At 43.2% G+C, this 27,316-nt stretch overlaps 1 protein-coding gene across 3 annotated transcripts in view; it reads right to left on the reverse strand.

Annotated features, from left to right (window-relative positions):
- The window catches only part of CLIC5 (chloride intracellular channel 5), a 173,396-nt gene that overhangs the window by 82,916 nt on the left and 63,164 nt on the right, over window positions 1-27,316 (reverse strand). The gene's annotated exons all lie outside the window — the stretch shown is intronic.

Below are 27,316 nucleotides of genomic sequence, written 5' to 3' on the forward strand. Positions count from 1 at the left end.
CATGTCATGGGAAGGACCCAGTGAGAGGTAACTGAATCATGGGGGCAGGTCTTTCCCATGTTAGTGAATAAGTCTCAGGAGATCTGATAGCTTTATAGAAGGGAGTTCCCCTACATAAGTTCTGTTTTGCCTGCCACCATGTAAGATATGACCTTGCTCCTCATTCACCTTCCACCATGATTGTGAGGCCTTCCTAGCCATGTGGAACTGTGTGAGTCAATTAAACCTCTTTCCTTTATAAATTACTCAGTCTTGGGTATGTCTTTATTAGCAGCATGAGAACAGACTAGCACAGTGCCTTTAACCCTGCTCATACCCTGAGATCCTGACACACCATCATTGATTTCCCCAGCATCACTGGATTCTTTGGTGTAACAGGAATGCAGGTTGGTCAGAATCCTTGGTACCATTGAATAAGGCTACCCAGATGGTGAGGAGCACTAGGATAGGAGTCAGGAAACCCAGGTTCTGCTCCCAGCTTGGCCTCTGATTAGCTGTGTGACTGCAGGCAGGTAAAAATCTTGCCATGCATTCATTCTGATGAAAGGACATTGTAGCCTAAGAGGGTAGTGATGTCTGCAAATGGAAAGGGTAGAATTGTCTGCTCCAGCTTTTTGTGAAGGTGCCTTAAGGGCCACTTTGGGGTCAAGAAGGACATAGCCAGGATAAGCCAAAGAAGGCCTTCTTTAATCTTTTTTTTCTCTATAGTGAGGCTCCACACATGACTTAGTTGACATAAAAAAGAATTCCTTGGCACCAGGAAACACTTGAAAACAACTGGGCTCAATTAAATTATGAAGTCCTTTTTGGTTTTCAGAGCTGAGATTTCCTTTGTGCTCATTCACTGGGTGGAGACCCTGGTAAGGATACAATCTCCACTGCATTCCACAAGTACAGCAACTAGTAGCTAAACCACTTGTGGGGTCACTTAATTGCTTCGATTATAAAGAGGCAGTAAATGTGACCTTGCCCAACATAAAGAAGTCTTGTGCAGGGACAGAAGACCCTGGGGTCATATTGTTTGTACACAATTCCAGGACAGCATTAACCTGAGTCATTTTCCATGAACTACTCACATGTATCAGTGGCAGTGTGTCCACTTGAAAGTCAGTGTGTCTCTTGTGTTGCCCATGGAACTGGAGACCTGATACTCTTTCATTGGCAGCCACTGGAAGATGCTGAGAATAGCAACATGAGTGGCACTGTGGACTTAACCCAAGCATTTGACCCCATTAACTTAGTTGGTATGTGGGAAGCTCTGCAAAATGTTTGCTTCCTAGAGATATTTATTAACATCACTTCTCACTCTACAAAACCTTTCCTGATAATTGTCCTGCCAGAAGTTATGGCCCCTCCTTCTGAACTCAACATTCAGCACTATCTTCTGTTGCCCTTTAAAATTAGATTCCTGTTGGTTTACACACTCAAGCTCTATCTCTTCTGCTAAACTGCGGTCTCCATTGGAGAAAGAAACATGTTGTTCACACGTCTATATTCTCTACAGTGCCTTGCAGACAGATGAAATCCAGAAAATGTTTATTGATTTGTTAACTGACAGTCAGGGTTGACCTGTGAGGGAAATATAAGATACATTTTTGTGTTGTTATAATCACAACGCTAAAGTCTTAGCCTATTCAGACTGCCATAACAAAATCCTATAGATTGGGTGGCTTAAACAACAACAACAAAATTCTTTTTCACAGTTCTGGAAGCTGGAAAATCCAAGATCAAGATGCCGGCTAATTTGATTGCTATGGGGGTCTTCTTCCTGGTGTGCAGATGGCTGCCTACCAGCTCTGTCCTTACTTGGTAGACAGAGGAAAAGGGGGAGGGAGAGAGAGAGAGAGAGAGAGAGAGAATGTCTCTCTTCCTCTTCTTATACATCCCCGAACTCTATTGGGTTAGGGCTACACTCTTATGACTTTATTTAACCTTAATTATTTCCTAAAAGCACTATCTCCAAATACAGTCACATTGAGGATTAGGATTTCAACATATGAATTGGTGAGCACAATTTAGTCGATAGCATTCTGTCCCTGGCCCCCCCAAATTCATGTCCTTCTCACATGCAATATGTATTTATTCCACCCCAACAGCCCTAAAAGTCTTAACTCATTCCAGTGTCAATTCTAAAGTCTGAAGTCCAAAGTCCCATCTAAATATCATCTACATCAGGTAAGGGTGAGACCTGAGGTGTGACTCATCCCGAGGCAAAATTCCTTCCCAGCTGCGAACCTGTGAAATCAGACAAATTATATGCTTCCAAAGTGTAATGTTGGGATAGGCATAGGATAAACATTATAAAAAGTAGAAATTGGAAAGAAGAGAGGGGTGATGGGTCCCAAGCAAGTCCAAAACCTAGCAAGGCAAATTTTATTACATCTTAAGGTCTGGGAATAGTTCTTTTTAGTTTGATGTCCCACCTTCTTAGCCTGCTGGGGTGGTGGTTCTGCCTCCATGACTCTGCCAAGTCAGGTTTTCAACTGATTAAGTCTCAGCCACGTTAGGGAGGGCAATCTATTTTTCTCAGTCCACTAATTCAAATGTTAAACTCACAGATACATTCAGGATGTTTGATCAACTATCTGGGCCTCCCATGGACCAGTCAAGTTGAAATGAATTAACCATCACAAGGGGCTTTAGGAATCATCTGATCCAGCCACCTTTCCAAAGCATGAATCCCTGTGGCTACTTGCCATTAAAAAACCTGAGGAGATTCATGCCATACTTAACTATTATCCTTGTTTTAGCAGGGTTCTATTAAATTGCCTTCAAAGGTTAAGTTTAGATTAAAATTAGAAAGAGTATGAAATCACACCATAAGCATTTTGAGAACAAAGGCTGCTGCCGACTTCTCAAGTTCCTCCCTTGTGCTTTGTGGTGCTGGCCCAGCTTATAGTGTGAGCACAGGAGGGCAGATCCTTTCCAGGTCAAGACAAACGGGGTTCCCGCCAAACTCTGACCTCTGGCAGGCTCAGTGCAGCTGCAGCCACTGGCAGAGGGGGAATGTCTGAGGAGAAAGCTAAAGGCCAGTCTCAGTCTATGAGGCCTGGGTTCTGAGTGCAGAGGGTCAGTACCAAGGGTCCAAGGCTCTCCCCTTCCCAGGCAGCAGCATGACTCTCCTGCCCCCATGGCTAAAACTGCTCTGCAGCCTGGAAGCGTTGATGTGTGGGATTCCATCTGCCCATCTAGGCTGCATTTGACATCCATTTGAATCTTGTTTCACTCTTGTCAAAATGTTGGGAGGAGGAAGAGACACACAACAGGACTGACTCTGACACTGAGTACTCTCCCCACCCCACTGATGCTTTCCAGGTAGTGTTTTAGGAGAACATCGTCTCCTTTCCTGATTGTCATCACTAAGACCTGAGATCCCCTTTTCCAGCTTCTCCAACAATTAGCCTCAGCATCCTGTGGAAGCTGTATAGCTCTATAAATATTCCTGATATGATCTCTATAAAAAAGGTGGTATCATTTTGGCTGGGAAAATTCAGAATTGCTTTGAAATTGTGGTAAAAACATTAAGAAAAACCCCCAAATTGAAATGTAGATCAACGGAAGTAGTTTTCTAGATTCACCACTTTTCTGTGCCTAATATTACTGTTTGACCAGTATCTCTAGTGCTGCCTTCACAACATCGTACTCATGACGTTAATAAGCATATAAGTCAGGTAATATGGTTTAATTTGAATGGTCAAATGAGAAAGTCCTACCTTGCTCTTTATAGCAATCTCTGCAGTGGTTCTGTTTTGCAAATAGGGTATATTAAAATTTGCCAGAAATTAGCTGGAGCAAGGTAGGCATCCCATTAAAGATACCAAAATTCCCCAATGGACAGAGTTGCAGGGAAAGTCATATCTGCCGTTTAGAATGGTATAGTGAAAATACCAGCCCTGGGCTAGCAATTTGAGGAACTTTAGCATCAGGACATTGATGGCTAAACTCTGGGTCTAACTCCTGGGTATTTCTGTATGTCTATGATGGGATTCATCTCAAATCCATGCACTCTCTCCAGCGACGTCTCCATCCATATATGCCTCTGTGTTCTTGAGAGGGAAGTGTAGAATAGGAGCTTGGAAGTGAATCCCTATGCACAAGACCCTGCTTTTTCTCTGAACCAGGCAACCTTGGGGAAGACATGGAGTTTCTCCCTGCAACTCTTCTCCTCATCTGGAAAGTTGGGTCATGTGAACAGACCTGTTAGGACAATTAAATTGTATAATTATTCAAATATTCTTTCTGGGCTACTGTGTGTTTTACAAATGAAAGGTATTGTTAAGCTCAAACAAAACAAGGCTAGACTTTTTGCACTCATTGGAATGCCTCACCCTGTTTCACTGTAGGCAGCACCAGTGCCCTGCTATTACTTTTTAAAGTGGTTTCCATTCATGTTTAAGTCACTAGTTTCCATTCCAGCAATAGGTTGGCGAGTTAGGGACAGCTAAAAATATAACTGCCTAAATGAAACAAAGAATCCTCCATCTCAACTTTTACTGTTTTTTTCCTTTTTGTTTTAGAAAACCACTTGAGTTGGCCAACAAGTGCCCAAGTGTGATAGAAGGATGGTGGGTTTCACATCTCACTCCCATCAACCATATATGTGTAGTGTCACACAAGCTCTTTGAGCCTGCCAGCAGGTGAGTTTCTTCGTAGCAAAAATTTAAATAATAATGTTCACACTGCAGTATGGGTGAATTCTTCTGAAAACCCCTGTTACATAGTAAGGGTGTTCACCTTGCCTTAGAAAATGTACTGATGCCAAGTCCAAGATCAGAAATGTGCTCTTAATCTAAGTTTAGGAAGATTAAACAAAGTTGATGAGCATCCAGAAAAGTCAAAATAAAACTTGTGTTTGCAATATAATGATAACCTTGGAGTATTTCAGACTATCAGCTCCCTTAAGTGGCACACAGATTGTTGTTTGATTGGTGTGATGTCAGACAAACCTGGATTCAAGACCGGGTTCTTCTACTACCAGCTCTGTGATCTCGGAAAAGGGACTGGATCTCTGAAACTCAGGTTCTTTTCATGTGAAATAGACCTATATCAAGTCTCTCCTCAAGCTGTCCATGTGAGGATAAGATGAAGCACCTGACTACTGTTATCATGGGTGGAGGAACATTAGCTCAAGCCACCCGCAGCAGACAGACCCTAAAGTTATCCCCAGATCCCCTTGCCTTCTGGCATCCATGCCTCGTATATAATCCCTTCGAGTGTGAATGGGATCTATGGCTTGTTTCTAGCCAACAGAACATAGTAAAGGAAAGATTTTCTGCAGATGTAATCAAGACCTTAAATCAGTTGCTTTTGAGTTAAGCAAAAGAGAGGCTATCCTGGGTGGCCTTACTGGGTGAAAGTTGCTAGAAAAGAGATTCTTGCTCGCCCTAAAAAGGTAAGCTACTATCATGTGAATTTCCTGTGAAGAGGGCCAGGTGGCACTGTACTGCAAGCGGCCTCTAGGGACTGAGGGCCTCAATCCTACAACTGCAGGAAACTGAATCCTACCAACACCCACCAGAGCCTGGAAGAAGACTCAGAACTACAGACAAGGATACAGTCCTAGCTGACACTTTGACTGTAGCCTCTGAGATACAGAGCAAAGGACCTAGCTAAGCCATTGTCAGATTCCTGACCCATAGAAACTGTGAGATAAGAAAGGTATTTGTTTTGAACTGCTAAATTTGTGGTAAGTTGTTACAGAGCAATAGCAAAGTAATACACCACTATTTCCGGAAGTCATTTCCTAAAGACAGGCTTGTACTGGAGGAAGATGGGGTTTACTCATGTCCCATCTACAGAACTGATGAATGTAGAGATGAGGGAAGGAAAAGAAAGCTTCTTCAGACACATCTGGGAGTGGGTATGTGTGAGCAGTGGAAAGAGAGGTTAATGAGACAGAATGTGAGGAGCTCAACACTGATACTTGACAGCCTTGTCAGACACAGTTATTGGGTGAAGCTGTGTGAATCTGTAATGAGATTTTTTAAAAATCAGACTTTAACTGTTATGTTGTGGATTTGTGTATACCATCTACTTCCTAAAAGGCTTTAGGGGCACTCAAAATCAAAACAACTTATGATCATAGCAAAAATAATTAACAAGAGGAAAGATGGGCATCAGAATAAGGTTGATAAAGGGCAGTGATGGAAGAGAAAATTTTATCAAGAGTTCCAGAGGCTGTGAGGCAAGCCCCTTCCCCACTCTCAGTGGTATCAGCTGGTCACACCTGTAAAGTCCACCTCTAAATCTGACTCTGCCTTGGGGGCCTCGTCCTCCATTTCTCCACATCCTGTGGGATACACTGTGATGCCCCACACATAGGAGATGCTCAGCAGATGTCTAGTGAAATGAATTGTTGACCCAGCTCATTTCCAACAGGCAGCCTTTCCAGAGAATGACAGCGAATGTGTACTCTCTGTGTTTGAAGGCTGTGTGATGTTAATTAGAGTGCCTGCAAGTCAAAATGAGAGTGACAGTTTATTTTAAAAAAAAACAAAATTTCAGTGGGGTACCTGAAAGTGAAAACAAATCCTTCATGGAGAGATTCTTTACTGAAGAGAATTTTAGAAGGACTACAGAATTCAGTCCTGCCCCACTACCAATCCAATTCCCTGGGTAAACCTACATAGTGTGTGTTTATGCCTAACAGATACATATGCATCATATGCATGGGTGGCCTGTATGTGAATGCAGAAATGCCCGTGTATTTACACGTCAGCATATCTGCTGTAAGTCAGTGTTTCTCAACCCTATTTTCATTATCACCTCCCTCAAGGAACTTTTGTAAACATGTTTCCTTAATCACCCCTTATATAGACGTAATACCACAGATACACTGTATATCTCTTTAAGGGCTATATGTATATATTTATGCTTTATATATAAAAGGAGTGTAATTTTTGCCCCATACAATCCAATTCTATTCCCTTTGGGGTGATAATTACCCCTCTGCCTTGAGAATACATGGTCTATATGTGCATCTGTGTATCTGTGCATATGTGTGCCTGTGTGTGCACATACACACAGACACATACACACAAGCTAACTGGGCAGAGGTCTGAAAAGCATTTTGAGATATTTGAGGAGAGGTTTCCCATCAATAACCAAAAGAGCAGTTCTGGTCCAGTGATTCTTGTAGGAAACAGATGCTAGCAATTAGAAAACCGGAAAACTCCAGTTGGTCCTGAAGCTCACTGAGAATGACCTGGTTTCCAAATCTTCAGAGATGGGGGAGATTTTATAAGGCCATATGAGCAGAAAACATCTAATTGCTCATAAAAGGAAAATGTCTGAAATTCTAATGTCTACATTGCCACTGCAAACTATGAAGTTCTCACATCTATTTTAAAGTAACTGAGCAAAATACATTTTGGACAAAAGGGAACCATTAGCATGTTTAATCGTTTATAAATATGATCACTATGGTGGGCAAGACTTTATTCAACAATCAATCAAGCTCTGAAAATCTCATTTGCAACTCAAAATGCATAGCTTTATACAAAGACTTGTAGAGAATGTGGAAGTCAAGATCAATGCATCTGCTTTCATATATCTTCAATTCAATTTTGTTACAATATAAACCGGATAAATATCTGAGGACCTCAAATTTGTGTGAGTTACATCAACTACAGGACACGGGAGAGAAAATCCCTCTCTTGCTACTCTGAGTAACTGTAGCACTACAAAAGCACAGCATCATTCAATCACATTTCTAACCCTGACAAACTTTCACATAACAGAGGTACTGACCACTTTCACTTTTCCTTTTTAAATAAAACTGTAAACTAAGGAGAAGGTGAAAACACGGGCCACTAGAGTGGGAACAAACTTGCTAACAATTGCTATTGGTTAATGTACACTTACTACGTGCCCAGTACTATGTGTCGGGCCCAAATACATGAATATTTTCTATAGCAAGCCGTGTGGAAATCATTCAGCCTCTGTTAAAATACATCTGTTTATGGGAAACTCACCACCTTTCTCAAGATATCCCATTGCTCTGTTGGGGAAGTTTTATTTTGAGAAAGTTCTTTGATGTGTTAAGCTAAAGTTGGCTTCTCCACTTAAAATCTTAAAATCAACCCTCAGCTTTTTTCTTGAGATTGACACAAATAAGTCAAATCATTTCTCCATGTGGTTGACTAAAGGCAGGGCTCATGGTCAGCAGATATCCCCACCAAGACCACATCTTCAGTGAAGCCTGACCAGATGGGAATTCAACAGGCTGAGGGTAAGGATAACAGTTAACTGTCTTACATATTGTTACTCAAGTAGTGAATGACATGAGCATTAAATTGGGCATTTATTTGCCTATCGATGATAGACTGGATAAAGAAAATGTGGTACATATACACCATGGAATACCATGTAGTCATAAAAATGAATGAGATCACGTCTTTTGCAGGGACATGGATGAAGTGGAAGCCATTGTCCTCAGCAAACTAACACAGGAACAGAAAACCAAACGCTGCATGTTCTCACTCATAAGTGGGAGCTGAACAACGAGCACACCTGGACACAGGGAGGGGAACAACGCACACCAGGGCCTGTTGCGGGGTGAGGGGTGAGGGGAGGGAACTCAGAGGATGGGTCAATAGTTGCAGCAAACTACCATGGCATACATATACCTATGGAACAAACCTACACATTCTGCACATGTATCCGGGACTTAAAGTAAAAAATAAAAATTAAAAAAAAAATTGGCCATGTATTACCCAACACCATGTATCAAGAGTGGTGAAAGAAGCAGATAAATCTGGGCAAGTAAAGGAAGTCAACTGGGCACAGTGTCCATGGACCCACAGAGGGTGCCCAGCGCCTACACCTTCGACCTCCCTCCAACCACTGCTGAAGCTTCCTTCACACTTCCTATCCTCGACACTTGGTCACAATTATGTCTGCTCTTGCCCTCACCCATTCACTCTCTCACCAGAAAATAATTAAAGGGAACTAATATATATATATTATATATATTAGAGATATGTATATTACATACATTAGAACTATAATGATATATATATATATCAGCCCTTTTCCTTTTTAAATTTTCATATAAACTTGGGACATGTAAAGTGAACAGGCTCTGTTAGTATATTCTCAATATTCAAGCCTACTATAGTATTCAGGAAAAGGGATGGGAAGAAAGAAATTAAAGAAAGAATTTTAAAAAAAACAAAACTCAAGGTAGCCAGGGAACACTGTTCCTTCACCCCCAGACACCAGGCAGACCACATTGGCCCTTTGGCCACTCTTTAGGAGAGGTGATAGGTTAGGAACATGTATAAGCTGTGTGGCCTTCAACAAGCCACTTAATCATTAGTGCCTCAGTTTCCTCATCTATACAATCCTAATAATAGTATTTAATATATAGAGTTGTGGGGATTAAATGATAAATTCACATAAAGCTTCTAGAATTACTGCAGTTGTGGGTAATGGCAGAGACTTACTGTGGGTATTACAGAAGGGAGCAGTATGCAGCTAGTATTTTGTATTTTGGGTGTGTGTTAAACACAGATTAGATTCAGCAGATTGAGGATGTGCCTTGATATATTCTAAAATCTGTTATGCAGACCCAGTGTGCACTCAAAGAAGACACTAATGGCAATGACAACAAAATTTTTGAGCTTTTGTTTAAAAAATTTACAAGGATATTTTTAACAGGTACTTTCATGAAAAATATGGATTAAACATAACAATATGATTGTTGCTTTAAAAAATAACTTTTGCCTTATATTGTTAACAAGAATTACAGCCTCTAATTTACTGCTAGAAATTAGCAACCCATATAGGTAAAATTGAATAAAATCCTATCACATTAAAAAAAAAATTCACATAAAGCTATTAGAACACACATAGTAAGCATTTAGTCAATGTTAGCTGTTATTACTATTGTTCTTTTCCCTTGAAGGAGGCTTTCAGAAAGTTTTATAACTTGATTTCACTCAGTGAGAGGCCTTCACTTGGGTAACAGAAGAGAGGATGGAGAGGGAGGAGAAAGAATTCACAGTGTGATCTGCTTTACACAGGCCTCCCAAGGCTGGCCCAGCAACTCAGATGATTCTGTGTTCATACAAGCCCTACCTACAACACTGGATTGACATTTCTGTTTTCTCTATTAAAAGCATCCTAAATAATTTACTGAAGTTGTAAAATAAATCTTTGGTGGTAAACATCCTAATGAGACATTTAGAAGCACTCAAATTAGGTATTACAATTAATATCATAGGATCTATAAGAGTCAAAAGAAAATTCCATTTATAATTTTTTCCTAAAGAAATAATAATCTGAGACTGGATAAAGAAAATGTGGTACACATACACCATGGAATACTATGCAGCCATAAAAAGGAATGAGATAAAGTCCTTTGCAGGTACATGGAAGCTCAAAGTCATTATCCTCAGCAAACTAACACAGAAACAGAAAACCAAACACCATATGTTCTCACTTATAAGTGGGAGCTGAACAATGAGAACACATGGACACGGGAAGGGGAACAACACACACACACTGGGGCCTGTTGGGGGCTGGGATAGGGGGAGGGAGAGCATTAGGGAAAATAGCTAACACATGCTGGGCTTCATACCCAGGTGATGGGTTGATAGGTACAGCAAACCACCATGGCACATGTTTACCTATGTAACAAACCTGCACATCCTGCACATGTACCCCAGAACTAAAAAAAAAGAAAGAAAAGAAAAGAAATAATGATCTGGGCTCTTTGTTGCAAACCATAGAACTCACTTTAGCTAAATTAAGCAAAAGAGAAATGGGGTTAGAAAGCCAGTTCTTGGCTTCTGCCTTGAAGATGCTGGGCCTAAGAAGCATGTTCAAATGGCACCGGGTAGCAATGAAGAAGGACAAACGTCTACTACATACGTCAGCAACAAAATCAGTTAAAAAATACTCCCAAAATACAAACATATGAATAGTGGGCAAAAGTGCCCTTTATTATTACTTGTTGGCATAAGAAAGAACCAATTTCCTGCCAGATCATGGCATTTGAGACTATGGAAAAAGGCCTGGAACATGAGGAAATTAGGCACGCACACACACACAATGAAAGTGGCTAATGTGAAAGTTAACCAAAGTAACTTAACCAAAGCCAGAGACTATAAGCAGATTCCATGAGTTTATACAATCTGAATTAAGGCCAGCACCCAGCAGGCCCAGGAATGTGGTTCCATCTGTTTCATGGTTGAAAAATTCCCCAGAGAGGCCAAGTATCTTGATCAAGGGTGTAGGGGAGTCAAGAGCAGAAACTGCCCCGAGTGTTTACCATTAGGAATGCGTGACCTCATAAGACAGTATTCTCCTTTCTCAGGTAATCTGTCCTTGGGAGTGGTTGTCTGGGGCCTCACAGAATGGCTTTCCTGTTTGAGTGGCTTGGCTGTCTCACCTGGTGTGCAAAATTGGTTTGGAAATGAGCTAATCATTATATTTTTCACATGGTGACATCCTGGGAAGACCTGCTGTGAGTTCCCACTAGGAAGACTAGCTACCTTCCCATAGGCAGGTGGCTATGTCCCAGCACACAGATGTTAGGATACTGCCCAGAGGAGCAGCATGTGTCAGCAGCACGTGGCTTGGCAGGAGCCAGGAGGCTAAGCAATAAATATCAAGGGAATGATTTGTCAGAATAGCACCCCAAGTGCAGGGGAAGTGAGAGAAGGCATAGTGGTAGAATCAGGGAATGAGTTCTGCCTTCATCGAGGTCTCCTACATGAGGACTTGGGTCTGCAACCACAGAAACTTTTCTATGGACCTGGCAACAAAGTCCTAAGCCTCAGCCCCTGTGAATATTTCAACACATGCAGGATAGGAATATTAATAACCTGGATTCACATCAGAATGTTCTCCAAGTAATTCAGAGTGTTTCGTTTTACAACTCAACCCCAAGGTTGCCAGATCTCAGTGCTTCATGGAATGGACAGTGACAGGTGAATATGTCCACTCCCACTGAAGGCAGCTCCTCCAACCTCATCACCATTTGCAGCAAAGGCCAAATCCACAACTCTAAGCATCATGCCACATTCAGTTCAATTCCTTCTTAGTGGGGTACCTAGGTCAGGGGTCAACCCACACCTGTTTTTGTAGACGAGGTGTTACTAGAATACAGGTATGTCCATTTGTTTACATATTGTCTACAGCTGCTTTTATACTACAATGGCATGGTTGGGTAGCTGCAACAGAGACTGTATAGACTTAGACCTTTAAGGTCTAAGACATTCACCCTGTGATTCTTTACAGAGAACATTTGCTGACCTCAACCTAGGCTATGGGAGCTCCAAGGCCCTTCACCAAGTATACTGTAAACTCCCTGAGAGCAGAGTCCTTTTGGAACCTCCCATGGGACCTTACACAGTGAGGTACACGGGAGAATCAAAGAATCAACTTTTAGAGCTGAAAGGGACCTCGGGTATCATTTTATCCAATCCTTTTATTTTAGAGATGAAGAAACCCAAGCTGCCAGTTGAAAATAACTGAATGGCAGAAAGCAGAACCAAAAATCAAGTTTCCTGAACTCCACTGTAATGCTCTATTACTTGACAATTGGTGAATATAAAATAAATGCAAAGATGGTTATGGATTTACACAGCAATATCATTTGCTGGGTACATGGTGTGTGCCAGATACTATGTGGATGTGGTTATTTCAGTTTTGGACCTCAAATCTCAGGAGAAAAGTATATGTATACATATTATATATACACATAAAATTTATATGTGTATCCTGTATATTATGTGTGTGTGTATACAGTTGACTCTTGCAAAACACAAGATTGAACTGCACAGACCCACTTATACATGGATAAGCGTAAGTGGATCTTCCACCTCTGTCACCCCTGAGAGAATAAGGCCAACCCCTTCTCTTCTTCCTCCTCCTCCTCCTACTCAGCCTGCTCAATGTGAAGATGAGGAGGATGAAGACTTACGATAACCCACTTCCATTTAATGAATAGTAAATCTATTTTCTCTTCCTTATGGTTTTCTTAATAACATTTTTGTTTATCCCCTTACTGTATTGTAAGAATACCACATATAATGCACATAACCTACAAAATGTGTGTTACTTATTCATGTTATCATAAGGCTTCCCATCAGTAGTAGGCTATTGGTAGTTAAGATTTTAGGAAGTCAAAAGTTATACATGGATTTTCAACTTGTATGGAGGGGTTGGTGCCCCTAACTCCCGTGTTGTTTGGAGGTTAACTGTATACACGTAATACACACACATACTGTGTATGTCTGTGTAATAATAAGATGATGGTGCACATGCTCCTTTGAAGGAGACAGCCACCATGAGGGAAGGATCCATCTGATTTGTGACTTCAGGATCACTGTTTTCAGTTATTACCACCTGTTCATCTGAACCCAGCTGATGGGAAGTCAGTACCGATCCCAAGGAGCAGAGCCATGACACAGATTGTCTTTGTCTTCCATCCCCAGTGTATTGGTTCGTTCTCATGCTGCTATGAAGAAATACCCAAGACTGGGTAATTTACAAAGAAAAGAGGTTTAATTGACTCACCGGTCTGCATGGCTGGGGAGACCTCAGGAAACTTACAATCATGGCAGAAGGCACCTCTTCACAGGGCAGCAGGAGAGAGTATGAGTGCCAGCAGGAGAAATGCCAGATGCTTATAAAACCATCAGACTCGTGAGACTCACTCACTATCACGAGAACAGCATGGGGGAAACCACCCCCAAGATTCAATGACCTCCCACCGGATCTCTCCCTTGACACATGGGGATTATTACAATTCGAGGTGAGATTTGGGAGGGGACACAGAGCCAAACCATATCACAGGGTCTCTTTTTCCAGCTCTTCATTGACCATCCCCTACGTCACAAACCTCTCGTCAACTAGGTGCATCTGATAACCACTCTTTAAAATGAAGCCTGGGTATTCCTTCACTCCATAGTGTTCACCAACAAGCCATTCCCTTTGAGAGGCATTTTTCTCCACTCTGGAATGAAAAGTGCCTCGCCCTAGTTAGAGCAATTCTTGGCACACAGATGGAAAATGTTTTCTGAGGAGTGTTAGGCCTAGATAAGCCTCTTATCAACCTTTAGGGTGACCTAAACTGGGAGAGGAACCAGAAGAGATAGTCCATGGTTTTTCTCCAGCAGTGTCCTTACTCTCCTGGGGGAGGTGAGTACCAAGAGAGGGTCCTGGGGTCTTGCCAGGGTGGAGAGCCTGGTGTCCCTCTATCACCTGCTCTGGAATCTGACCTGGCAACAGATCTACAGGAGAGAGAGGGGAAGAGGTGGATGGCTTTCTCCCTCTTCTCTGCCTGAGCTTAGCTGGGCCTCTCCCCTAATTGCACACTTGAATTGAACCCCAACTTCTTCCCTGCCTGTGCTGCCAAACTCTGCTCAGTGCTTTCCTGATACCATGTCCCTTGGTTTGGAGCTCCCATAGCCTCGTTCTTGCCCTCCCCCTGCAGTCCTTCCAAATGCCCAGTGGCTGCCACTTTCCCAGACCCCCAGGCCGCAAGTTCTGCCAGGGTCCAACTGACTTCCCCCACAAGACCCAGGGCCTGGCACCTGGTAGGCTTCAGTAAACAGCTGCCGCATGGAAAAGTGCATTTCAAGAACCTTGACTTCATTTTTATTGTCTTTAATTATGAACATACATTAAAGGGTTTTGGAGTTAGTCAGACCTGGCTTTGAACCCCAACTCTGCCACTTTCCATGGGACCCTCAGCAAAACACCTAACCTTTCAGAAGCCAGATTTCGCATGTAAAACAATCACAATATATCTAAAGGAGTAGGGATACTAGATTAAACAGAATGTCACCACAATGTCTGGTGCATAGGAGAGAGATGCTCTACAAATTATATCTATTATAATCCTTTCCTGATCCTGCTACCCTTGACCATGCCAGGTGTCTTAGAATGACTCGGAAAGTCCTAGCAGTGAGGCTGGACACCCCTCCCCTCCCTGCCAGGGAGTAAACTCAACTCAGCAGCAGCTTTATTCTCACCCCTGCTTTCAGTCTCCTATGTGGTGCTATAACCGCCTAACTTGTCTGGGCCTTGAGGAGGAATGAAGCTGCTAGAATCCTGCGAGGACTTGATGGAATCCACTGAATTCCATGGACAATATTATAAAATTCTTTAGATTTATTGTTATATCTCACCTTTATAGTGCCTGGCGAATAGTCTGTATTTTTTTTTTTTTTTTTATTGTGGGACTCTGCCATACATATCTGTAAATGAGTCTAGGTCTTAGTAATGGAAGAAGAGTCGACTGGAATAGACATAAGATTTCTCTCAAGTCAAGGGCTTCATCCTTTCAAAGATGATTTTCAAAGCTTACTCTAGAATCCTGCTGACACACTTGGGCCAAGGCCACCTCTTGGGCAAACTGGCCAGGGGACAAAATCTGCTCTTGGTGGCCACCCCCACAGTGCCACAGTGCACAGTGGGTGCACTTTTTTTTCCCCAGTGGCATGCGATACTCCTGGTCTCTCTTACCTGCTTCCTTCTGGTCCTCTTCCTTCTGCCTACTGACCTGATAAAGTAATCCCAGCTAATGTGTCAGCTGGGGCTACTGCATCCATAGGTAGCCCACTATGAGTAGCATATGTATATTGTTTAAAGGACCTCTAAGGAACATTCCTTAATCCAAAGGGGTTGATCAAAGAATGGGAGTTCATGTCACTATGGCAGAGAAGTGGGAAGGAGACTCTAGAACAGGTGGGTCTTTAGGCAGCTCTGACTCACCCTATCTAGTAATTGCCCTGCTTGCTTGTCTTAAGTGTTGGAATCTGACCTTGACCTTGGACTATTCACTGCCATCTGTAGAGAATTAAAGAAAGGCAAAACCTTGGTCATCTCACTCTTGCTCACCATTGGAAAAATGCCTTCTGATTTAGTGCAGCAATTTCTCCTTATTAAGCTACAAGGGGCTGGGTAAAGTGAGGCAGGAAAGAGCACAGATTCTGATGCCAGGGGATGAAGTTTGAAGCCAGGCTCTACAATGTTCTAGCTCTGTGCATTTATCCAGAGGGGACTCAGTCTGACCTTCAGCTTCCTCATCTGTAAATTGGGAATAGCACCAAGACCTACTCCATGGAATTCAAGGAATCAGCGTAACTAAGGTGTTCAGAATAGCAGTTAGCCACTGTTGCTGTTATTTGGTTTCCAAACTGATTCTCCGACTTCTGAAAATGCAGAGACACAGCTCATGGGACCAAAGAGGATTGGGGTTTGAAAACTGGGTTTTCTGTATCATAAGCCACTTCAGTACTCCTCTGTCTCACCTACACTTTGCCCTCTTCCATCCCCGCTATCTCTTTCCCAACATTCTCCTCTTCAAGAACCTTATACTTTGAGGATAGGGATGAGTAGCTTTGCAAAAACAACACCACCGCCACCAACACCAACAAAACAGTAGACAAGGCTGCAACTGTTTGTGTAATTCCACGGGCCATGGAGCAGAACCTAAGGCTAAAGGTCACTATATAAAATGACTGAGGTGCTATATACCTCAGGGTGACCTGAGAGCAGTAGAAGACCGCTTGCCTACCAAATCTCTCCTACATTTGAATGTCACAGGGCTTTAAATTTCCACTGTTAGACTCACCCTTGTGGATTTTGGATACTCCCATGGGCCCTGGTTAGGTTAAGGATAGTGTTCCCTTAACTAGGCTGGGCACAAGAATCACCGGCAGCACTTGTTAAATTGCAGATATCTGGGACCTCCTTCCCTGAAGACTCTGATTCACACATTTGGGCTGGAGTTTGGAAAATGTCCCAGGTAGTTCTTATGCTTGTACAAGACTGGGAAACCCTGTTCTGGTGGAGAGTGGTCAGGTATGGAGTCCAGATCTCCATGTTTCTAAGTTTGTACAGAGGAACCCATCAGGCACCTGACAAGTCACCTGGTAGGTGAGAGGATTAACTATCTTCCTTCCTTAAAGGATAAGAGACTCAGAAATGCTTCAAAAAACTGTATGGACACAGAAGGAACCACTTTAATGAATATGGGAAATAACACTGGGAAAAGGAATGCAAGAATAGCTTCAGTATCAGCTGGAAGCCGTTGAAGTTGATCTAGAAGATGGGGAATAGATGTGATAAAGGGGAAGATTCTTCTTTAGGAAGATTAAGTGGACAGTATTAAGCATGGTGGACAAGAGGTGAGAGAGGCTGCAGGTAGGATGCCAGCTTGTAGTAGGAAACAAGAATACATAACTTAGTTTCTATGGTAGAGACTAGCTCCAAACCTGCTTCCTTTCTCTCCTTGGAACACAGTTAGATGACACTTCCCAGCTTCCCCTACACAGAGAAATAACCACAGGATTGAGCTCTGGACTATGGAAAGTGGGTGGAAGTGATTCGACAATGCAAACCTACCATGCTGTCCTCCAACTTCAATCTTCCCTGTGCTGGCTGACGGTAGAGAGCCCAGTAGAGGAGTTAGCACTCCCATAGGGTGGCAGAACTACAGTGTGCAGGGAGGCCACTCACCAAACACTGCATTGAGCTACTGTGTGAACAAGTTGGCAGGTTGCTGTTTCAGCAGTAGGCCTATACCGAGCAGGACAGTACCTGACATATGAACAGTGAAGACTGCAGTTTGCAAAAGGGGTTCATGTTTCTTATCCTATTTGACTTCATAATAATAATCCTGCCACACAGATCAGATCCCTGTTATATTCACAAAGTACCTGAATGAGGAAAGGCCACATAACTTTCCCCACACAGCTCCCCTCTCCCAGAGCCTGCCCAGAACCCTCAATTCCACAAGAAAAACCTGAGGCATTTGTGACAAAGGGCCACGGACATATGGCTCCTTTGGTTTCAAGGGCAAATTCCAAAGACACTGCTGTCTCTAGATTTTATGCTATGACTATAAAATGTGGCAGAGAGCAAATGTGCAAATGAATAAAAGGCAGGTGAGATGGCTCCTCGCCTTCACCCTTGGTGTTGACAGGGCCTATGCACTCTGGCAGCATTAGGAAGCAGAGGTGGACATTGACAGGAGAGGAGCCTTGGGCTGGATCAAGAAACCTCTATCTGTTGCCATGGCAACCTCCCAAATTGAATGTTTAAGAGAGTAACTGGGACATGGTGTTTACTTCGTCTCTATTCTAGGTAATGGGTTCCCAGTTGGACTCCATTCACTGCACATCCTCCCCTCCTTCCCCTTTTGTGTTATTTCTCCTCCAGTCAGACACTTGTTTCTTTTACCCCTTACCATAGAATAATGTTAAACAAAAGTGGAAAAGAAACCATCAACCCAAGGTCCATAGAGGTTGATATAGGATGTGGGGTAACCAGCACCAGATTTCTACACCAAAGCCTGTGGGTAACCCAAGATGTGCTGCAAAGGCCTCCCACGCCAAAACACCCCTCCTCAGATGCAGGGCCAGGTACACCATATTTAGATAATTAAGCACTTCCCTCTTAAACTACAGTTGCTCCATAGGCAGGTAGGGGCACAGCAATCTTCCACTTTATAAACAAAAGTCTGGATCCCCCAGCTGCCATCAGAGATACTTCATGATACGATCTGTTAGAGTCTGAATGTTGGTGTCCCCCCTCCCCAGAATTCTTATGTTAAAATTTCATCTCTAAGGTGATGGCATTAGCAGGTGTGGGCTTTTGGAGGTGATTAGGTCACGAGGGCAGAACCCTCGCAAATGGGATTAGTGTTCTCATGAGGGGCTGAAGAGAATAGAGTTCTCCTCCACCATGTGAGAACCCAGTGAGAAGGTGCCAGCTACGAACCAAATAGTGGCCCTCACCAGACACCAAATCCGCTGGTGCGCTGATAGACTCCCTAGCCTCCAGGACTGTGAGAAATAAATTTCTGTTGTTTATAAGCTACCTAGTTCATGGTATTTTGTCATAGCAGCTCAAACAGATTAGGACAGAGGGACAGAGCCCATATATATATATATATATATATATATATATATATATATATACACACACACACATATACACACACACACACACACAGAGTCTTGCCCTGTCGCCCAGCCTGGAGTGCAATGATGTGATCTCGGCCCACTGCAGCTTCCACCTCCCTGGTTCAAATGATTCTCCTGCCTCAGCCTCCTAAGTAGTTGGGATTACAGGCATGTGCCACCATTCCCGGCTAATTTTTTGTATCTTTAGTAGAGACGGGGGTTTCACCATATTGGCCAGGCTGGTCTCAAACTCTTGACCTCGTGATCCACACACCTCAGCCTCCCAAAGTGCTGGGATTACAGACATGAGCCACCGCGCCTGGCCCCTTACTTATATTTTTATTTGCCTTCCCAATATCCATTCACACCCTCTTCACCACAACCAAGCAGAGCTCTGAGTTTTCTGGGACACATCTGGACTTGTCTTGCTTCTGAGCCATTGTTCATATGATTTCCTTCGCCTAGGACATTGCATTTATTTCCTACCTCTTATTGCTTGATCACCTTGGCTAACTCCTCATGTGCCTCATTCCTCCCTCTCAAATGACATTTCTTTTTTTAACTTTTTTTTTTTCTTTTTTCTTTTTTTCTTTTTGAGACAGAGTCTTGCTCTGTCACCAGGCTGGAGTGCAGTGGTGCAAACTCACCTCTCTGCAACCTCCACCTCCCGGGTTCAAGCGATTCCCCTGCCTCAGTCTCCTGAGAAGCTGGGACTATAGGCGCGTGCCACCATGCGTGGCTAATTTTTTGTATTTTAGTAGAGACGGCGTTTCACCATGTTGGCCAGGATGGTCTCTATCTCCTGACGTGATCTGACCGCCTCGGCCTCCCAAAGTGCTGAGATTACAGTCGTCGTGAGCCACTGCGCCCAGCCCCCAAAGACATTTCTTAAAGCATGGCCTTATTTCTGTACTTCTTCTCCATGCGCTCTCCTCTGGGGAACCTCCTCTGTCAACCGTAGCTCTGAGCAGAAGTTCAGATAAACATCCCTAGTCCTGACCCCCTCTGATCTTCAGCTCTGATTCTCCAGCATTCTAAGGAACATCTGCACGGGACTGACCTGCCAGTACTTCAAATTAAACCATTCCAAATCCAAATGATTTTAATGAACAGCAACTCCCTTCCTCACAGGATATATAGGCTTTCAGAGTTAAAAGGAAACTTAAAGCTCAGTTTGTCTGTACTCTTCAATTGACAATATCTTAGACAGTAATGGTCAAGCCCATCAAAGATAGCACCATTCTTGATGTGGACACTAATCTGTCCAGGGGTGAATGTACCAGGAAACTGCTGAGTCTTCAGTGTCGGTGCCCTTAATACACAGTATTTGCACAGGCTTCTTCCAAGGCATGCACCTAATTTTGTATTCACTTCTCTATTCCACAACACACTCTGTCTTTCGGCCCTCGTTTGGACTCATGTGGCCTCATGATGGGACCACTGGGATAGCCTCCTCACTGACTTCTGCCTCAGGGCTCTCCTTATTCCAACATGGTCACAGTGAATGCAGCCCTAATAGCAATGGCAAAAACAGTAGCAGCTCACATTTTATCTCACTACTCTTCCTTAAACCCACATAGCATGTATCCCAAAATGTTAGATTGTGAACTAATCTCATCAGAGAAGGTCAGACTGGATGACTTCTGGAAGCTTTTCCAAATAATAAATTCTATGGTTTTATGAATGTTGATCACATTTTATGGAAAAATAGACTTAATCTTAAAGCAAGTCACGCAACCAGTTTGTGGCAGACCTGGAATCCAGGTCTTCTTTCTTCCATAATTTTTTTTTTCATTTGCACAAATTTCTGGGGTATATGAGCAATTTTGTTACATGCATAGATTATGTAGTGGTAAAGTCAGGACTTTTAGGGTATCCATCATACTTTGAGTTCATTGATCTTCCCACTAAAGCACAAAGTCTAGCTATGAATCTTTCTAAACGTAACCCAAATCAATCTCCTATTGTGTGTAGACACTTCCAGTTACTCCCCACTACTTACAAGGGAGCAGATACCACTTACCTCCCATTCAAGGCCCCCTCCTTCTGCTGTTGTTGGCTTTTTTGCTGTCCTATTTCCAATTGCTCCTTCCATATACCACTTGCTTCAGCCAACCCCACGTACCCATAAGCCCTGAGCATCCTCATCTCCACACCTTTGCTGGACCTGACATGGTTGCTCACTTTTGGTCACCTCTGAATCCTGATCATTCTTCAAGACATAACTCAGGTCCCACCCTACCCAAAGCTGGGCCTGGAGGCACCATTTGGGCCACACTGGTCCCATCATATGCATGACTCATTTCATTCCTGTCCCTCATGTGCCACTGCTGCTTGTTTGCATTGCACTCCTCAGTGGCACCCTCACGAGCTGCTGGGAGCCCATCTTCTTCTCTGATCTCCCCCAGCCCCCTTCAGCTTTCACAGAGCCTGGCACAGAGTAGGTGCTCTGTAAGTATTTTCATATATTTATTGATTGATTATCTTTTATCCCCTAACTCCCTATATTCTTTATCTTACTATCTCCTTCATGCATTGCCATTTAAAATTATGTGTCACTCCTATATAATAAAAAATATACAAAGGAAGAAAAGAAAAGTTACAAAAGAAAGGTCAAAAGCATTTCTTTCCTCCCTTTTCTGGTTTATCTGAGGTCAATGTGGAGTGATTCATGTGAACCAGCATATTGCCTCGGCCTCCTCCATCCTGTGAAATGCTTGTGTCAAGTAGGGACTGGACCATATTTTGTCCTTTTGATGCTCCACTGAGTAGTTCAGCCCTATTTACTTATGGTTTGCACCAGTGGTTCTCAGTCTTTGATGAGCTTCAGAGTCACCAGCAGGTAGCTTTTTAAGCATACAGATGCCTGGGCCTCACCCCACCCTCCTAAATCTGAATCTCTATAGGCAGGACCTGGGCAGGTATAAGTGAAGAAGGCATATGCAGTGACTCTTTCATGCCCCAAAGGCTGAGAACCACCAGCCTACCCATGGTTTACCTCCAGTGCTACAATAAAGGGGTTCCAAAGACTCTTCCAATGCCAGCAGAGCTAGAGAGAACTTCTAGAAGTTAACAACTCCATTTCTTTTTACAGGGAAGAACTCATTTCAGTTCAGACAGTAGGCTATTTATCTTACTTGTCCTTAAAGAATTTCACATCTCAGAACTAAGACACTTCTTGAAAGGAAAGACACGTTTCCAAAGCAGGTTGTCATTTAGGGAACTGGAAGAGAAATGGCCCTGACTGTTGGAGCCGACCCCTCAGAACACAAGCAGTGTTAGATTTGAGACACCCTGGGTAGAGAGAGCCCTTTACAGACCTACATCTTAGGAAACTCATGCTTAACCACTTTGCTTCTTTACTATCTCTAGTTCCTCCAGTCTTGACAACACATACAACTCAGGATGTGTTCTGGGTAATAGTTTTTTAATAGATACCAGAGAGCGAGAGCCTGCAACGTTTTCCTCATAATACTGAGAGATAATATTTGTGCATGTGTGAGTATTTTTGATGAGAGCACCTATGGTTAAGCATAGCTGAAAGGTTGTTGAGGAGGGGGTAGGAAAATCTGCAAAGGGAACCAGGGATCCTCTTGAAAACAAAGAGGATCCTGTACCCTGTCCCGCTACCAGGAGCCTTGGGGAAGGAGTTATGTAGGAGCTTTCTTAGATGAGGGAGCAACTGATGGGAAGAATCAACTTCCCTTCAGTTTGAAGAATCCAATGGGTCAGGGATCTGCACCCAACCCGCAGTCAGGCCAACCACATTACTCCAGACATGGGCTGTAGTGGGCTCCAGCTTGTGGAGCAGCAGTCCAGTCAGAGGCAGCCAGATCCAGTGGTGGTTGCACTGTACTTCAGCTGCCATTGGTCTGCAGCAATGAGATAGACTGCTTGTGTTCTCAGGGGTCAGCTCCAACAATCGGGAACATTTCTCTTCCAGTTCCCTGACTGACCTGCTTTGGAAACTTGTATTTTCTTTCAAGAAGTATCTTGGTTCTGAGATGTGAGATTCAGCCGGTAGGACTGAGCCTCTGACTTCTTGTACACATCAAGAGAGGGAGGCTCAAGGGCTTTACCTTTACTTATTGGGCTACATGGAGCCTACAGAGAAAGTCTTACTAATAACCCAGATCCATACTCAGCTCGAAATGCGCACACCAACTCCATGAGAGATGTGCTGCTGCTATTATCATTGCACTGGTTAAAAAAAAAAAAAAAAAAAATCTGTGGTCCAGAGAGGTCAGGCAGCCCATCCTGGCCAACACACTGGTGAACCACAGCCTGACACCAAAGTCTCACTCTTCCACCACGTCTCTTGCCACTACTAACATGGGCCCAGCAGCTGACAACTCAAAGGGAACCAAGAATGAGAAGTTTTTGACCTAACTGACTGTCTAAATTGACAGACGCTTTGTCTTGCGTGGAGGGAGCCAATAAACGCCCAAAGAGACAACACAAGTCATCAAGGAGGCAGGAGCTGATACTACTAGCAGTGGGCATCAGCCTCTGCAGACCCAGTTCTCACTCCCACCACCCTGTGATGCACTTCAGATATGCATCATACAACCCTTGAGGCTAGCACTCCAGGGACATGTTACCAGGAGAAGAAGCACTCACTGCCATAGCAGGGCAGGCAAATTTGTGTATTGCATTATTGACTACAGACCAAAACCTGGAGATAGTGGGAAAGAAAAACACAGTAGCTTAACATGATGAAGGGAACTTTAAAAACCTAGTGAGCTCATGCTTAGGCAAGCTGCCCAAGGTGACCAGGCAGTCACAGCAGCTCAGGGACATAGAGGCGACACCACAAGATCTGCTCCTATCTGTTCTGGAAGTCAGATGACCACACCACGAATCACCACAACTTGTATTGCACCCTGCATCACTCAGAACCTTTTGGGCCACTCAATAAATGAAATAACTAGTCGTTTCCATCAGACAATTAGCAGGACTCTGTTTTACTTCCCGCATGCAGAATTGATGATTATTTGACTAGACCAACCCTATACACGATTGTTCTGGAGTCCTGTGGATAGGGCTTAATAGTTCGTCAGCATCTGTTAACTGGGCACCGATTGGATGCTAGATTTCTATCAACAACACTCCTGACTGTGATGCCCTGAGGCTGTTAGAAGTTCTGGACATTTAATCAGCATTAGCAAGGCCACCTATGTCAGCGGTGGCAGAAGCTGCCTATTATTGGACCTGCCTCTGATTATGACTCAGTGACTCTCCACCAGAGCTGCACACTGGGGTCACCTGAGAGTGGATATGAAAACACTGTTTCAGGGTCCTACACACAGAGACACTGATGTAATCGCCTTGGGGAGCAAACTGCCATCAGAAGTTTTAAAATCTCTCTCAATGGTTTGAATAAGTAGCGAAGGCTGAGAACCACTGGTTTCTGTTGAAACCTCAGTTCCTGGTGCAAGAGATATTCGTGACGAGTTTGTCTGTATCATAGTCACTTCTGGGGTCCAGGGGTGAGACTGGGAGTGGAGGAAGCAATGAAAATGGGTGGAATGCCTTGATCTAACCTACACAGCACATCCTGTGTTTGTCTTTTCAAATTGCTTTCTGTTTTGCTTTTACTTCCTTGCTCTATTTCTTTCAATAAACCACACTCACTGCCATTATCTCTAGCCTGTTGTCCTCCCCTTATGATCAAAGTCCAAGCTACATATGATCTCATTTACTCTCAAAATATCCCTGCAAGTGAGGAAGGAGCCAAGCCTTTGTTTCCCAAGGCAAATCAGGGACGTGCACATCCAGAAAGGTTCAGTCTGCCGTGGGACTCATAACATTATTCAAGTCAGTGTGTTTATAGTAATTTTCAACTTACAACGTGTTTTCACCTATATGCTCCCTTGGAATCCTCACAGCAAATCTGCAATGACAGTATATTCATAACCAGAGTGACCACATGTCCTGATTTGCTCCCAAACTATCCCGGGTTATACCTGTGGCTCCAGCCTAATTATTGATATCATCCCCTTTTCACTCTCAAAAATGTCTAGGTTTGGACAATAAATTGTATGGTCTCCTTATTTATAACATGCTCTTGTTTTAAGAGGGGGCCAGTGAGTCTCCTGAAAGTTAAATAATTTGTTAAGGGTCATTTAGCTAATTAGAAGCAGAGGCAAGACTTGAACTCACATACTGTCTCCAAATCCCTGCCCCATCCACAGGTATTGTGGAACATTAGAATCAGAGTTGATGTGATCTAACATTTCTTATTGAAGAAACTAAAAATGTGGGGAAATAATCTCTTAAAAGCCACTGTTAGAATGTTCCCCAAAAGGGAAAACTTGGAGTACATAGCAGAAATGGGTTAGTCTCCTTGGAAGCATTCTGTGAACACATTAGAATGGATTAATAACGTAAATAATTGCCATCATGATGGCACTTGAAAGCTTAACTTCGTAAAATAAGGTACTAGGCCTGACGTAAAGGTGTTAGGAAAAAAGCAAGAAATTCAGAGTCTAAACTGTTAGATTTGAGGACTGGATCTGAATGCTATCTGCTGTCTACCTTTAGGCATTTCACCTACTCTCTGTGAGCACATGTATTGTTCAACAGAACAGGTGACATCATCATTCTTAGTTCCCTGGGCTGTTATAAGAAGAGCAAACTGCAGCTCATCAAGTGCTCTGACAGCGAGTCTCATGAGGTCCCCGTGAATCCAGTTTATTTGTTTTCTTTATCTCTCACATGAGTGAATCAAACCTTATAAAGTTGCTGAGGATCAAATGAGATAAGGTATTTGAACATACTTTTAATGCCCTAATATGCTGCAATCTTTCCTTCTTCTTATCATCGTTATCAGCAGTAGTAGTAAGAGATAATGACTATCAATTGACGTGGGAGACAATTACATGTCCTTGTGAAACTCACTGGGTGACTGTGATTTAGAGTGGTACACCCAGTGGAAACAAGAGGTTGGGAGGTCCTTCCAAGGGGGTATTGAAAATGGCCAAGTCATGACTATAACTGGGTGGGACCCACCCTGCTTGGAAGTCTTCATAGAAACCAACCCACTCTGCTGTGCAGAAAGTGCTTCAGTTACCTGACACCATCAACAAGAAGGCCTTTCTTTTCATGGGGAATCATGTACTTCAGAGAAGCTCCAAACTTTGGAAGAGTGTGATTCTGTCCACAATGACATCACTTCCCTCAAATGACACAGTTCAGGTAAGGCCTGGGCAGCATCTTTATTTCACAATATTTCTAGCCTTTACTTGTGCCATTTACTTGTAAATGAGAATTGCTAACCTGAAGCTCAAAAAAAAAAAAAAAATGGGGTTGAGGGAGGGGTCAAAACAACTTTCATACCTGATGTTTTGATCTCCCCATCAATCTGGTTTTTGAGGTAGCCATGAAGGCCTGCCTGGCTCTCATGGATTGATTTCCTTTAGGGAAAAAACAAATGATAACACAATCATTTTAGAATTCTTTGGGGAACGCTGCAAATTGTGCAGTAAGGTTTTTATATAAATGGAGAGACTCTCCAACACTGCCAACAAGAAAATTCCAAAGGTGCGGATAGAATCGGTCTCCACACCTAGGAGTGGGGCAAAGGGCTCCTTTGGCTCTAAAGAACCAATTTGTGTTTCAAATATCTTTCAGGAACTTGACACCTTGAAACTCCCTACTCTCAGGGAATCTGAGTAAGTCCTAGAATCGCTTTCTTCAAGGAGAGCAGCAAGACTCTGTTAAAGCTCTCCCTGTTCACTCCCTAGGCCCCAGGCCTGGATGATGGGGTTCAGAACACCCCCCCCCCCCCCCCCCCCCCGCTGCCCTAAGGTCCAACATTGCCCAGCATCAGATGAGACATGACCTCCTTTATTACCTGGGTCTGTCAATGGACCTGGAAATCCTGCCTGGGGCGGGGGTGGGGGAGTCCCAGAAACCAAAGGAGCAGACAGGGACCACAGTGGGAAGAGAATAGGCTGAAGAAAGCAAGTGTCACTAAATGTCAGGTGTAAGCTTGAAAAATAAACACAAAGAATGTAAAATTCAGCAGAAGAAATTTAACACACCTTTGTGGTAGCCTGGGACAATGGAGACAGATCATGTACCAAGTGTAAAGTAAGTCACAGTTCATTTTTATATATTTTAGGAGTCAGAAAGTACCAAGGACCGTGGATTGTTATCACGGTATATGTAGATCTCATATTTTTTGCAAAACATCTATTTAATTAGCTTGTAGAAAGGGTTTTTGGGGCAAAATAACATTTTCCCAATTCCAGGGAATATTTACGCCTTTTAAATTCTGCCAGGAGGCCCCTGACAGGCGCCAGTGACTCTTCCCTTCTCAGAGATCTGCATATTTCTCGGGAAACTTTGCACTGGGAGAGGTTTTCCCCCTTTGTGAAAGGTCTTGG

The sequence above is a fragment of the Theropithecus gelada genome, chromosome 4 (genome assembly GCF_003255815.1).
Source record: "Theropithecus gelada isolate Dixy chromosome 4, Tgel_1.0, whole genome shotgun sequence".
NCBI classification, from domain to species: domain Eukaryota; kingdom Metazoa; phylum Chordata; class Mammalia; order Primates; family Cercopithecidae; genus Theropithecus; species Theropithecus gelada.